We start from the raw sequence: 1,516 nt of genomic DNA on the forward strand, positions 1-1,516 counted from the left end.
CCTCTCTCTCTCCCTCTCTCTCTCCATCTCTCCCTCTCTCTCTCTGTTGTCTATTTCTCTCATTCATTTTCTGTCATTCCCTCTAGATATTTCTCATTCAATACGTCTCTCTCTCTCTCTTTCTCCTAGTCTCTCTTTATCTTTGTTCATGTCTCATACATCATTATCTTATTTTCTTTTTTGTACCTCAGCCCCTTCATCTACCTGCCCTTTCTTGAATCCCTGTCTATCTCCTTTCTTTAATCACCATATCTCTCTCCCTCCCTTCTTCCCTCTCTCTAATTCCTCCTATTCATCCAAAATTTCACATTCCTCTGCATCTCTCTTCCATTTCTCTCTTCCGCTCTTTTCCCCTCATCCAGTTCCATTTTCTCTCATATCTATACTTCGTCAATCAGCTCCCTCCTTTATCCTCTTACACACACACTCTCTCTTTCTCTCTTACACATGCATTGTCTTTCTTTTCCCATATAAATTTGTTTTCCCTTTCATACCCTCCTTGACGTTCTCCCATGCACATCTTCTCTCTCTGTCTGTCTGTCTGTCTGTCTCTCTCTCTCTCTCTCTATCCATCTATCTATCTATCTTTCTGTCTTTCTTACAATCTTATCGTCTTTCTCCCACATTCATCTGTTCTCACTTTTTCTCTCTCAATTACCTTTATTATCCATTATTTTAAAAACTAAAACCCCCACATCCACCGGCACCACCACCACCACCACCACCACCGAACGCCACCATCACAACTACCCAACCACCGTTCCAAAGCATTCCCTATCATCATACGTCTCAATTTGTATCAAGAGATTTATCAGCTGCCGTAATAATGCCTCCAATCAGTTTATTTTCTAATCTGCGATATCATTGAAATCAGTCCGCCATTATCAAGCCTCGTTATGGACGACGTCCTTTGTTCTTCGCTTATTGTTATTCATTTTGTTACTATGTGTTATACACCCTTCATTGTTCTGTTGTTATTCATGCTACACTTGTTGTTGTTGTTATTGTTGCTATCATCATCATCATCATCATCTCGCTTATCATCATTACACCATCATTACATCACCATCACCATCACCATCATTATCATCATCATCACTATTATTATTATTATTATTATTATTATTATTATTATTATCATTATTATTATTATTATTGTTATTATTGATAAAAATAATATTGTTACAACTGAATTAGATACAGGATCATTACCATGTCCATACTCTTTTACCACCCCGCTTTTAGCATCAACACCATCGCTATTATCATCACGACCATACGCAACATCATCGTCATTATCACATCGTTGTTGTCGTCGCTTTCATCATCATCATCATCATCACCATCATCATCATCATCATCATCGTCATTATCATCATCATCATCATCATCATCATCATCATCATAATTACCATCGTCGTCGTCGTCGTCATCATCATCATCATCATCATCATCATCATCATCATCATCATCATCATCATAATCATCATCATCATCGTCATTATCATCATCGTTG

This window comes from Octopus bimaculoides, chromosome 21 (genome assembly GCF_001194135.2).
Source record: "Octopus bimaculoides isolate UCB-OBI-ISO-001 chromosome 21, ASM119413v2, whole genome shotgun sequence".
NCBI lineage: Eukaryota > Metazoa > Mollusca > Cephalopoda > Octopoda > Octopodidae > Octopus > Octopus bimaculoides.